The sequence below is a fragment of the Lissotriton helveticus genome, chromosome 7, assembly GCF_964261635.1.
Source record: "Lissotriton helveticus chromosome 7, aLisHel1.1, whole genome shotgun sequence".
Classification (NCBI taxonomy): domain Eukaryota; kingdom Metazoa; phylum Chordata; class Amphibia; order Caudata; family Salamandridae; genus Lissotriton; species Lissotriton helveticus.
Genome location: NC_136068.1, coordinates 113,218,404 through 113,232,071, shown reverse-complemented (window position 1 = coordinate 113,232,071; position 13,668 = coordinate 113,218,404). Strand labels below are relative to the sequence as shown.

The following is a 13,668-nucleotide window of genomic DNA, read 5'->3' as shown; positions in this document are numbered from 1 at the left end:
GATGATGACTCAGCACTACTCCGCATGTAATGAGATTGGGGCGCCCCACTTTACCCTTCCAAAATGTACATTTACAGTTTAACAACACCAACATCCCACGTCACCCCAGACTCTCCCCCGCCTCCTGGGACAACTCCAGCCCTACCCCCCTCACCACTCCAGCAAGACTCTTTCAAGACAAGTGTGGGCAGGGCTTTAAGTGGAATGAAAAAACTGGAGGGTCTCTCAAAGGGGCGTACCAATGTAATAAGGGCGTGGCTTAAAAACACTTAAGCTAATAATCTGTGCTTAGCATAGTGTGCCGCCCGACTTGTATTTTGCTGTTTCTGTCATTGCATCTAGATATATCATACAACAAGTAAACACATACCTACAACAATGAAGGATTATTGGCTTTGTCAATGGTTGTTAGTTGCATAACATAAATGGTGTGTATATAATATTGAAAAAGCTTCCACTTAAAGCTCTGGTGACACCACGAAAATGTTGCTGCTCCTGAATTTCAAAAAGAGAAGGGAAATCCAGAGAGAAAATGACTCTCTTTAAAGGATTTCCCTTCCCCTACAACGCTCACCTGGCATGACATCATGCCATAACTTCGCCAGAAGTGGGCAGTGTGAGAGCACACACATCAATGTCACTATAGTCCGGAAAAAAATGGACTACCTGTGCTAGGGCACCAAACAGAGCCCGATAGAGACCTGTTTCGAGGCTTCCTTTAAAAAAAACTGCAGTTGCTCAGACCCGGCCCACTTAAAGCCCTTAGTGTGGAGTTTATTAGTGACATAGCGAAAAATGATGCCCCCCCCTGCAGAATGTGTAATGGCAGTGCTTAATTTGAGCTAGTGTTTTCCGGTGCTCGGCACCAGCTCTTAACTTATGACAGTCTGCCATATGGTGGCGCTATCTGTCTGTAAAATGAGCATAACAACACTTGTTTAATAATTCAATATAGATTCAAAATGACTAATAGCTGCCGCCCAAGCCATTCTTATTGTGTTGGGCACCTAGAATATTCACACTTGTAGAAGTGTGATGATTAGTAGTTATGTTGGTACCATTATTGGCAGTGCTGGCAAGGACAATGGGTGGGGCAAGCTGCAGTAACCTCCAGATAAGGGTCCTGGCACTCCCCCATCCCCAAATTAAGCACTGGAACAGGGGCACTGAGTCTCCCATACCTCAGTTATTCATTGGTCTTTGGCAGAATGGAGTCCCCTGGAAGAGTTGAGGTGGCCCTGAAGGATTGCCCCCCCCCCCTGCTCAACAAGGGCTGCGTGTCTCTTCGTTAAGCCCTTAGGTGAGTCTGATGTCCAGCTTATTTCAATTAACTCTGATTAGGTCTGGCTGAAGGCAATTTTCCTTGATGTATTGACTAAAGCTATTGTTCCTTATCTGGATCAAAGATTAAGGAACACTGTTTCACTAGGTTGAATGTACCTCTTCTTAAAAGGATGCACAGCTAAGGGCCCTAGTCAGCCGACAAGGGAATAGCAGTGTTGTCTTTGCAAATACAATACTATACACTGACTAGAATGGAGAGCAATGTAGTTGCGGACATATGGGGCAAGATGAATTAGCCGTACCATATCATCCTCTCTGGGGAAAGACTAGGGCATTTACATTTTAACAAGCAGCATACACTAAAGAGATACGGTGTGGGACCCCCACCTTGTTTCCCACTCGGTTATGGTGGCAGAGAAGTTCTGCTGAGCTGGTTTGATATATCCTACAACTCTAACACTGTGCTCACAATTATGATTGTAGGACAGGTTCCATGCACTTTAAAGTACAAATAATCGATAGACAATTGAATCCAAAAGTTCAACTTGACGTCCATTACTTCAACATAATAATAAAACAATTATTTTTGTGTGCTAACACGTTTCGCCCATCGAAATGATAGGCCTTCTTCACAGCAAACAGTAAGTTTCTAAAGGACTGATCATAAACTGTAATTCATGATGCCAGTTTGGTGGTGGTTTGTTTGCCTGATCAATATCTTGTAAAAGGACAGAGGTTTTCTGTTTGTTCAATGCTTTAGCATGCAGTTAGCATGCGCTGATCACAAATTTATGCAGTACACCATTCCCCAAGGTGTGTATGAACCATAACTTAACCTGGGGGCCCACAAAACCTAGATAGCATTGTACCAGCTAGAAAACTCTTTTGTTTTTCTTTCAGTGACCTGGATACCTTCATGGGTGACAAGCAGCTCTCTACAAATTTACCTTCCATTACAAGATATTGATCAAATAAACAAATCACAACCAAACTGGCATTATAATTTGGATTTAATGCCCTGCCTTTTTCAAAACTTACTGTTTACTTTGAAGAAGGTATATCATTTCAATGGATAAAACACATTGGCTGATCCAAAGATAATCATTTAATCTTGTCTGTTCTGAAAGCCTAATTTGAATATATAATTATGAATTGAGAAGAAACAACTATGAAACAACTCTGACAGTCAAGAACTTCATTCAAAAATGTTGGATTCATGAATGCATTGAATGTTTGTTATTAATTTAAGAGTGAAGCCCATTGAGTGAATTTAATGTGTTGACGTTGCTGAACTTTTGTTAAGTAGTAATGTGAGGATCCTTAGCACCTGTGTCCCAGAAGGAGGCTTGCAGGCGCCACAATATTGAAATGGGACAATATAGATGTATTGTGATGATTGATACACCTGCTGATTGTAACATTGGCATTTAGTACTTGTTATGTACTGATAGGTTACGCTTGTTGCTTGCAAAGTGCATTTTGATGAGGCAGTCTCAAGGCGCAGTAGGAATGGGGGAATGTAAGTAGAACTTTGCCCACATGCGCTGACTACTTTCTGCCCTGCTGTAATCTCACAGACTCTAGCTGCCACCATGTGTGCCCTTGCTCTTATCTCATGATTATGCCATATATACCTAATTACCGATAAAAGTTTGGCATTGGTAAAACATTAAGGGCCGAGAAAGGCAGCAAGGCTAGAAAAAACTGCACCGCCCAGTCTAGTCACTCTTGTATCACAACACATGTATTGCCCACCTCAAATGACCAGCTGCCAGATGGTCATAAATTAAATACAGTTTTAACAGAAAGGCAATAAGATCTTTACGGGACGTTTCAGTGTTCAAATACAATTCCAAGCACTGTGTTCTTGTGTACACAGAAAGATTCTTTATTTTCTTTACCTCAGTGACAAATAGGCACAGCCAACACGTTTCGCCCTGTAAAGAGCTTCTTCAGGACAATGTACTGTGTAAGCACTATCTCAAAGTCCAATTAGGAAACGCCAGCATTGTACTGCACTTAGACTGCTCCTTGCTCCCTCATAGAATTTAGTAATTCATCATGTATTTCACAGAAATACCTTAGGTTAATAGGTTAAAAGACAAGTCAAATGACGGTATTCATATAGTTCCCAGGGTTTCCGGGTCTGATGTTCGTTGAAGTGTATAACGGGTTAGTCCCACATCCAGAAAGTCTTCATCCATTGGTAAAACATAAATGCTTAGAAGCCGATCAAGCCCAAATCTCTCATGTGTTTTACCCTTGCGCCCACACAATAGCTTACAAAGCCCCACACACAAACACACAGACATACACAACATAGCATACCTATTGTTATGAACCGGCCATTGACCGCAATGAAGTGTGTAATTACTATTCTAACTCCACGCGCGCTTTGATAGTAGGGAAGGATATACAGCCCCACACACAAACACACAGACACACACAACATAGCATACCTATTATTATGAACCGGCCATTGACCGCAATGAAGTGTGTAATTACTATTCTAACTCCACGCGCTTTGATAGTAGGGAAGGTTATAAAGCGGATTGATGCAAATCTACCAAAAAGTTTTTTGGTACACTCGTTCGAAAGTACATAAACACACTACTGTGACCGGTCCTCACAACGCACAAGTCCTCACAAAGATAGTGTTTGTCAGGTTCTGACAAGGTTAATGTTGTACAGTGCTTAGCTCATCTACTGAGCTAACACTCTAGATCTCTGTAATGTTCTTTGTTCTGGAATTCTCCGTTGCCCTGTTGGCAGTTGGAGCTCTGGCCAGGGGAGGATTGGGCTTACCTGTTCTGTGCTGCAATAAAGCTGTTCCTGCAACATCCAGTCTGTGGAGTTATACATCAAATCTACAACATTTGGCGACTTGGACTTAAAAGACATCTGGCCATAGCTTCCTGTTGAAGATTGCAGCTAATTAAGGAATTACAGAACGGCAGCACCGATTCCTCACGAACCCGCGTGGTAAGCAGACCGAGAGGAGCCTTCAGCGTATTGGCGTTAATTGCAGTGGAACCGATCGTGAATTTTGGGAGAATACGAGGTTTCCTCTATGTGCCGACGAAGGTGACGTCACACCCTCCAACGTCTTTCGTGACGAGATGTGGTGAGTCGCGCACACGCACTGCTGGAGCGCACGCTGAAGCGCACGACGTGACTGGGTGAGTTGCGCATCTCTTACGCGCACTACTGGAGCGTATGCTAAAGCGCACACTGAAACGCACAACTGCGTTTCTCTGACACTGTACGCATTGTCCTCATGCGCATGCCAGAGACGCACACGTTCATGCGCGTGTGACAACAGACGTCAGACGTAACTGACGTAAATCGGCCATTTTGAATAATTTTTCTGCCTGTTGTCAGTGGTTGCTAAGCAACGCGCTTCGCGGAGATCTTCACATCAGACTGTCGGAAACACCGTGGTGCAGCGGATTATCACTGCGGACTACCTGGAACGTCATTATTTGGCGGATCTTCAGAATAATAAAGTGGAGTAAGCGTTTAAATTGAGTGAAAAGATAAATATATACAGACTGTTTCTGTTCTCTGTGAAAAGAAAAATTATAACGTGCTTGTATAACAACTGTTTCTTGCTACTACACAATAGTACCTTACGTTTCAATTCAATGGCTCAAGCAATTAATGTAGCACTACCACCACAATTCTTGTGCGAACCAGGGAATCCACCCATAATGTGGGAAGACTGGATAATAATGTTTAACAACTATATCCAAGCTTTAGACGGGGAGGATTTCTCACCTAAGCGCAAGAAAGCTCTCTTGATGACGACATTAGGTAAAGAAGGACAACGTCTGTTTAAATACTTACCACAAGTATTACCTTCTGGGTCACAAGCAGATTTAGATGAATTTAAGGAGGCGGTAGAAAGACTTGAAACCAGATTCGGTAAGGAAGAAAACCTTGTCTTACAGAGATACAAATTCTACAAGAACAAACAGTTAGCGGAAGAGAGCATTGATGAGTTTGTTGCGCGTCTACGCGAACTATCAGTGAAATGCAACTTCGGCCAAATGGCGGATGAACTTATAAGAGACCAACTGATTGTTCAAGCCAATAACAGAAAAGTCCAAGAACGATTATGGGCGGCAAAAAATCCAACATTGAAAGTTGCGATAGAATTGGCTAAAGTAGTAGAAGAGAGTGAGAAATGTATGAGAGAGTTGCAGAAGAGTGGCTTGGAAACTAAAGTGGCAGAAGTTTCCAATAAGAGTATGACTAGTGACAATAGTGATGATGAAGCTATGGCGATTGCTATAGTAAGAAAAAAGGGCTATATTCTTCAGAAGAAGAATATTCAACAAACCTCAGGTAGTAGGAATAGTCAGAAAGTGTGTTCGAGGTGTGGGAGTTTTTCACATTCTTCAGATGCTAAGTTTTGCTTTGCAAATAATAAAGAGTGTCTACGTTGTGGGAAAACGGGACACTTTGCAAAGATGTGTAAAAACAAAAACAGTTCAAACGGTTCACGGGTGACTGTAATTAATGACTGTACTGATGTGAGACGTGAAAAGAACAAGATATTAATTTTGTCTGACACTGTATGTTCATGCAAAGATCGAAGAGAGAATCCTTTTAAAGCTGAGTTCAAAATTGATGAGAGGGTAGTGAACCTCATGGTGGACACAGGTTCAAAGTGGACCATCATCCCACTATCCTTAATGAAGAGTGTGTGGGGCGAGAGAGCATTGAAAGAGTGTGATATTTTTCCGTCTGGATATCAAGGCGAGAAAATTGATCTATTGGGATATTTCGAGTCAAAAATTGAATTCAAGAATAGATCGGTGCCTGGAAAGGTTTACATATCGACTGTAGGACCGGCCATATTAGGTCGTCACCACCAATTTGACCTACACATTGTAGTAGATCCCAGGTCTGATGATCCTGTGTCTATAGTTGATAAGTCTTCTATTGGTGAGATACTAGACGAATTTAAAAATGTGTTCAGAGACCAATTGGGGGAACTTATAGGATATTCTCATCGCATAATACTCAAGGAGGGTAGTTGTCCTGTCCAACATAAAGTGAGGAAAGTCCCTTTTGCCCTACGTAAAGAAGTTAAGTCCACTTTAGAAGAAATGCTTCAAGGTGGTATTATCGAACCAATTGAAGCATCTCCCTGGGTTTCCCCTGTAGTGATTTCCCAGAAACCGGACAATAAAATTAGGTTCTGTGTGGACTTACGCTCACTCAATAGATGTGTGGTTGCGGATGTATTTCCCCTACCAAACATTAATGAGCTAGTTTCGACACTTAAAGGGGCCAAGTTCTTTAGTAAACTGGATCTAAAGCATGCTTATCATCAAATTTGCTTAGATGACAGCTCCAAACATCTTACCGCATTCATCACTAGTGAGGGGACATTCCAATTCACGAGATTGCCCTTCGGACTTGTCTCTGCCGCTAGTGTATTCCAGAGACTTGTTTCTGAAGTGTTTAAAGGGTTAAATAAAGTCCTTTACTTTCAGGATGATATCTTGATATATGGAAATTCACTAGAAGAACACAATGAGATTTTGTGGAATGTGTTACAAAGAGTGGATGTTGCTGGTCTGACATTGAGAAAAGAGAAGTGTGCATTCCTTTTGAAAGAAATAGAGTACTTGGGTTTTTGCCTATCCGAAGAGGGGATTAAACCAAAAAAGAATTTGTTAGAGGCCATTGAACAAGCTCCTTCTCCAGTTGATAAAGATCAACTTCGATCATTCATGGGTCTGATCGAGTTTTACTCGAAATTTGTGAAGGATTTTTCCTCAAAGACTGCTCCTTTGAGGAGTTTGTTGAAGAAGGGTGTTAAGTTCAATTGGACTGTTGAGCACGAGTCTTGCTTCGATATGATAAAAAAAGAGCTAAAGTCTGCCAATGTCCTTACACCGTTTGACACTGCTCGGTCCTCTATTTTGATGGTAGATGCTAGTATTGTAGGTCTTGGTGCAGTTCTTTTACAAAAACATGGTGGAGTGGAAAAGACCATAGCGTTTGCCTCTAGGCCATTATCTGTCTCAGAGTCGAATTACTCGGTTATAGAACGTGAGGCTCTTGCTGCTGCTTGGGGCACGAGTTATTTTAGGACCTATCTGTGGGGTTACAAATTTATCCTTCGCACGGATCATAAACCTCTCTTAAACGTGTTGGCTCCGGGAGGTGCTGGAAAGGGGTCTCCACGTTTAGCAAGGTTAGCCTCTCGCCTACAAGATTACCTATGTGAAATTGAGTTTGTTCATGGATGGAAAAACATCCAAGCGGATTGCCTGTCACGACTTCCTGTGCGATCTTCTAGTGGTGAAGATTCAGTTGAAGATGTATTGGATGATGTAGCAGTTGCTGTAATGGATGATGTTATGAGTGTAGGTGGTGGTTCTTTTTCTTGTAGTGAATGGTCAAAAGGTATGGAAGATGATCAGGTTTTAAAAGCTGTCATAAATCTTGTGTCAAAAGGAGCAAGAAGAGAGAGTACTGTAGAACCTCAAGTCAGACCGTTTTTAAAAGTCTTAGACGAACTCTCCTTAGAAGGGGAGCATGTTTTGATGAGAGGTGACCGTTATATTCCACCTAGTTCTTTAAGGTGTAGGATCCTAAACTTAGCCCATGAGGGACATTTGGGCCAAAGTCTCACGCAACGTCGAGTTAAGGAACATTTTTGGTGGCCCTCTGTCGATTGTGATGCAGTAGATTGTGTTTTAAGGTGTAATTTCTGCAAGGAAGGGGAGAAACGTCTGAAAGTGTTGGGGTCTCAGTCTACACAGAAAATTAGTTTTGAAAATATACCATGGCACAGTGTGTGTTTGGACTTTATAGGTCCCATGAGTGAATTGCCATTAAATCAACGTTACGCTATTGTTGTAATAGACTGTTATTCGAAGTGGCTTTGTGTACAGTTTGTGAGAGAGATAAACACTGATACTACCATTAGCTTCCTTAAAGGAGTGTTTTTGAATGAAGGATACCCTTCTGTTCTTATTACGGATAATGGCACACAACTGACTTCTTCAAAAATGACTCAGTTTGTACGTGAATGTGGCATCAAACATCAGAGGACGAGTTTGTACAATCCGCAAGGAAATGGCCTTTGCGAGAGAGTAAACCGTCTTGTAAAAGGGGTGATTCAAATGTTTGTTGAAGGTGGTTGTTTTTCCCATGAACGGGTACAAGAACTTGTTTGGGCCTACCGGTCGACGCCCCATAAGTATGGAGAAAAATCCCCTTTTGAGCTAATGCGAGGTCGTACGCCAGTGTCAAGATTGACTCCTGCATGGTTAAGGGGCTCTGCAAGTGAGGTGTCCTTATCCCAGGGCAGTGCTTCTTTACCTATATCTGTAGGCGATCTGGTCAAGGTAAAGCCAGGGAGATGTGCCAAGGGTCTTAGCAAGTTTAGAGGTCCCTTTAGAGTCAAAAGGGTTTTTCCACATTTTGTTGTCTTGGCCAATGGGGAAAGTTGGAATTATAGGAGAGTTGCACTATACCAAAGAAAGAATGACTGTTTTGATGGCGTAATACCTGGTAGTACTGAGGGATGCAATGGGTACTTGTTAACTTCTGATGGTAGCGCCTCTTTCGCTTCTCAACCAATTGTACGGGGGGAGGTGGGTAGTGGTGATGCTTCCACTTCCTTGAGTGCACAAGATAATTATTCAGTTGAAACTGCCTCTACTACAACTATTCCCACTACTTCTTCTTCTTCCTCATCAGAAGCTAGTTTGAGGTGTACTCGTTCTCGTCGTCCACCTACTTACTTGAATGATTATGTACATTGATTGTGTTTGATCTTTTGTATGATGTTGCTTCTTTCCTTGTTAAGGGGGGAAGATATGTTGTACAGTGCTTAGCTCATCTACTGAGCTAACACTCTAGATCTCTGTAATGTTCTTTGTTCTGGAATTCTCCGTTGCCCTGTTGGCAGTTGGAGCTCTGGCCAGGGGAGGATTGGGCTTACCTGTTCTGTGCTGCAATAAAGCTGTTCCTGCAACATCCAGTCTGTGGAGTTATACATCAAATCTACAACAGTTAACCTACAGTGTGGGTTATACATACACACACACACACACACGCGTGCGCGCACGCACTCTCAAACACAACATCATGCTCCCTCTCTCCATTTGTCATGTCGGTGGCACTACACAAAGCACTATCAACAAATAAAGCGAGAGCTGATAGGTTTGGGGTTCCCCTTCTGATGCAAAGGGATTAAATTATCTTTGTACTTTTACCCAGCATTGTCAAGGTACCCGCATGGATTTCAGTGTTTGCACGTGCAAAATAAAAAGACAATATTTTATTGGTATTATTCAATAACGTTTCCGTCATCATTATGCAATCAGTGGTATGCGAATTATTACTATTGCAATGTGGAATCCATTTATATTGGGGGCGGTGGGTTTCCCATTCATTTTGGGATGCTTGCTGCTGCGACGCCCTGGCACGGTGCCCGCAGACATGGCGGGCACAGCTTGGGCTATCTTGCCCCTCCCCCCTCCGCGCAGCGCCGGCCAGGCTGCGTGACACAGCAAGCTGATGGGTAGTTTGGGCGCAGGGCACATCGCGCTCCTTGGTGGGAGGGGCGCTGCACGCTGTGGGCAGAGGGGCCTATGGGGCGCAGGTAGAAGAGGGGTACCTTGCTGAACATATTTTTCGGTCGACGTCATGTGTTGTTATCGTGTTGCGGCGCGTGATGCCGAGATAGGAAGGGATTATGTCTTCCATCGCTCCGCCCCCTGGTAATACATATGTGGAAGAGAGATAGCAGGGCAGAGGGGTGGGAGGGGAGAGAGTGAGTGCGTGACCGAGTTCGAAAGATGATCCTAGGGGAGAAATTGAGAAGGCGAGAGTGACCCAGTGAGAGGCGGCTTTAGAGTGACGTCACCAGGTTGCCACTGGGATATGCTCGCCATAGATACCCGTTGCCAAATTATCTATGTAATATTACGAGTCTGCTGTGTGCTTTAAAAGAACAATTCCAGGACAGTCCCGTGGGGAGTGTTTGTGGTGGGGGAGAGAGTGGGGTGAGATGGGCGTTTCTGTGGATGGGCAGCATTACAGGGTTCTGCGGCAACCTGAAGTCAATCTATTTCTGTACTTCTGCCCTCTTTCGTGCATTAAAATACAGGCACCATGCTTTGTCAGGTAATATTTTCACCTAGGGGCTAGCGCCTTGCAGACCCCCGTAGGCGCCTATGTCTGGTTAAGGCGCTGTATTAGTGCACCAACCATGAAAAGCAGCCCACTCCCAGCAGGGCCCAGTCGGTAGTCCAACCCTGCAGGAACCCCCTAACAAGGGCCACTGGAATCATGCGGCAAGGGAAAACCAAATTATGCAGCAGGGTTTACTAAATTGTGTGGAAAGAAACAGGGGGGGGGCTGTGGAGGTCCATGAGGGAGAAAGGTGTGGATTCAGGGATAGTTGACTTTCTGGTGGATATGCACAGTAACACCAGTGCTAATGTCAGATATTCTGTAAATGGGGACACCACGGGTAATTTTGACATAAAGAAGTGCGTCAGGGTTGCATTCTTGCCCCCTTCCTTTTTAATTTGTACATTAACGATTTAGATGATTATCTACAGAATGTACAGGCAGACTGCCCTGGAGTTGGCAGGCGGGGTATTCCAGTTCTTTTATACGCAGATGATGCAGTTTTAATCTCAAGAACGGAGAAGGGACTCCAGGCGCTTTTAAATGCTTTTAACACTTTTATGTCTGACCGAAATCTTTTGGTCAACAACTCCAAATCATACATAATGCATGTTGGCCATAAACCCAAAAAGAATTTTATTTTTAAATTGGATGATGTCCCAATACCAGTCACAGAAACATTTTCATATCTTGGTGTCTTGTTTGATACGAAGCTTAACTGGGGTCCACACCTGGCCAAAAAGAAAGGTGAACTGACAAGGGCCAATGCTTCTGTTTTTAACTTTGCGTCAAAACTGGGTAAGAAGCCAACTAATGCAATGATTAAGCTTTACAATGCCAAATCTGTTGCTACAGCTGCATATGGTAGCGAACTTTGGGGATATCTGGCTGGAGAACAGTTGCAGGTTGCTGAAAACAATTTCCTAAAACGTCTACTTTGTGTCCCCACCAGTACACCCAACCTGGCAGTACATGAAGAACTGGGAATCCAGTATCTAGGTGATATTTTTTCCATAAGGCCTCTGACTTGTTGGGTGAAACTGTGGATAAATCAGGACATACCTCTTACCCATCTGATTGTAAGAGATCTTGTATCTCAGGATAAATATATGTGTGTCCCCTGGTTAAAATATCTGAAAAATTGTTTTTCAAGGCTAGGTCGCCTGAATTTGTTTGAAAATCCTAGCGGAATTGTAAAGGGGGATATGACAGCAATCAAACAAGCCTTCTATAAGGATAAGCTGGCTCAAAGGGAAAGTGAGGAGCTTATGAAACCAAGAATTAGGAGATATGTGATGTTAAAAACCTGTGAAGGCATGGAGCCTTATTTAATGAGTAATTTCACCTCTCATGAGAAATTCCTCTTGACTAGGTTTAGATTTGACATCTTCCATCATCTTTTAATTCGACCGAAGTCAGACATTTGTAATAAGGTTACAGCACCCTGTGGCTGCGACGAGAAGTCTCCTCAGGATATGCTGCATTTTATGTTTTTATGTAGGTTTTATGAATACCCCCGCAAACGTTATCTTGTTGCACTTTTAAGGAAACTTAATTTTAACCAAATCAAACCTGCCTTTTTTTATCTGCAGCTTTTGCACAGCGATAGTGTTTTACAGGTTAAAGAATTTCTAAAATTAACCGTCAAATTAAGGAATTGCTTAGATCAATGATGTTGTACTTACCTTCTGCACTTTACCATGTATCTGGATCAATTAATTGGCAATGGGCTACGTGTAATATGATTTTTTTGTGTGTGACTATGAATTATTGTAATAGTATGAATAATGTTTTTAATGATATTGCATATATGTGTACTTTTATGGTGTGAAATATAACCGAATAAAGTCTCTATTGAAATTGAGTGTGGAAAGAAAAGGTAAAATATGCGACCTAATGTGGCACATTTTGTGATAGTATTACCTCAAAACTTTTTTTCCTTTTTTTTTCACATTAACCCTAGGTAATAGTTTCACCTAATTAGTACCAGTTTAACATCTAAATAAAGTAGTAAGGAACTGAAAGATGACCCGTCAATATTTGCTTAAGGCCTTCCACTGAGTGGCAACACAGGTCTCTGTGATTTTAGTTACTTTTGATCCGTTTGAGGTAGACGTAATAAAAAAAACTATCTGCAGATTATGCAGCAGATGACGGATTATGTGGCAAATGTGGCCAATCCAAAATTATGCGGAAAACGGCAGAGTCACAGAATCGCATAATTCTAGTGGCCCTGTCATTAGCCCCATGAAAGGAGTGCTTCTTCTGCATCCCCATTCTTTCTTTGGCCTCTCTGCTGAAGCTGCTTGAACTGATGTTTTATGACAAGACCTGCGCCAGCGACGAAAGATAAAAAACACAACCCTGTACGATACTTCTGCAGATTTATTTGCAGCCCCAGAGATATATTTACTCCTGCAAGTCCTGTGTTTGTATCCCGATATGCCTGGCTCGACTGTAATTGAATATATTAGCCAGTTGAAGCAGAGTGGTAGAAACACCATTTACACCATCATTGAAATTCACTGGGGATGTATTAGCGTTTATCTAAAGAAAAAACAAATCACAAATGAAGATACATATGCAGTAAATAAACTGTACAGCTCTCCTCTGACATGAACTACACAATTTGCAAAGAACCTGTCACTTTCAGAAGCGTAGACATCCCTTCTGCAGTAGGTGCAGTGGCACCGGGTCCATGGGGCTGAGTGTCCCATTGTTCCACAATTAGAAGCTGTTTTTAACTACCAAAAAGAAGAAGAGAAGTGTGGGGGCATTGAAAATCTGCTAGCATTAGGGCCCAGGGCACTCTGCTACTTCACTGGTCATTTTAAATATTTAAAATCCATCCTTATCAGAACACTTGTTGCCATGACTACTCAACTTCATCGGCCTTGGGAGGAGGCAAGCCTCTTCAAGTGGCATTCCAGTATCCTTGTAGGGTAACCCACACGTAGGATAGCAAGACGGGGCTTATGACTGGGAAGGGCGTCTACCATAGGGGTCTAGGTACCAAAACTTGAGAAAGATGCTGTGGGTCAGTCCGTGACACCTAAGGATGAAGGAAAGAGGATGCCCTATTTCACACCATGAAGGGCTTAGGGAGCAGATCAGTGGCTAGACTGTGCCTGGAGATCAGGTCTTTCTTTGAGAAAATAGTGTGTAAGATGAGATGGTACTTGAGCCCAGCTCATTAAAATAAAGACCTCAAAACTCGGC

The 13,668-nt window shown here is 42.7% G+C and overlaps 1 protein-coding gene across 2 annotated transcripts in view; it reads left to right on the top strand.

Moving 5' to 3' along the window:
* Positions 1 to 13,668, top strand: part of EEF1A2 (eukaryotic translation elongation factor 1 alpha 2) — a 63,826-nt gene that overhangs the window by 1,757 nt on the left and 48,401 nt on the right. Inside the window, exon 1 of one of the 2 annotated variants that reach the window (XM_078651641.1) lies at positions 9,920 to 10,034. The exons of the other annotated variant lie outside the window; for it this stretch is intronic. The gene's annotated coding sequence lies outside the window, so the exon portion shown is untranslated. Of the gene's footprint in view, positions 1 to 9,919; positions 10,035 to 13,668 lie in introns of those variants that run through there. 2 annotated transcript variants of the gene reach the window in all.